Genomic DNA, 615 nt, shown 5'->3' on the forward strand with positions numbered 1-615 from the left:
AGGTATTACAAAAATATATCAAAGAGAGCACACATGGAAATAGTTTTAATAGCTTTCTTATTAGTGGAGTAATTAATGGTTTTTATATATTGTTTGACCTCATTGTTAAAAATAGAAAAGAGTGGTTTTTGGGCAGTGTATCTGCATTTATGGATATGCCATTTTGCCAAATATATAATCAGATTAATTACATAAAAATGTCCTTTTTTTGTTGGTGGATAGTCAATGAAGCCAAACAATACATGTTCAAAGCAAAAGGAAAAGTGTGGTAAAATGCAAGTAGAAATTAAATCACAAATATCCATCCATAATTTGGTGGAAAAGGGGCAAGACCAGAATAAATAAAAAATATCCTCAGGGTGTCCTTCACAAAAAGAGCAATTAACATCAATATCTCTTTTGAATCGTTGTAGAAACATTTTTGTTGGGTAAAATCTATGAATCAATTTAAAGGATACTTCTTTTGCTTTATTGTTTATCAAATATTTAGCTGACAAATTCCACATTTTTTTCCAATTAAGGTTATTAATAAAGGAGTTCCAATAAGATACCACATAAGGAATTGATACGACATCTTTTTGAAATAAAGAACGTATACGATGATTATTATTTCGT

This window comes from Seriola lalandi, unplaced genomic scaffold (genome assembly GCF_002814215.2).
Source record: "Seriola lalandi dorsalis isolate HSWRI2012SDOR001 ecotype SW California unplaced genomic scaffold, Sedor1 jcf7180002052610, whole genome shotgun sequence".
NCBI lineage: Eukaryota > Metazoa > Chordata > Actinopteri > Carangiformes > Carangidae > Seriola > Seriola lalandi.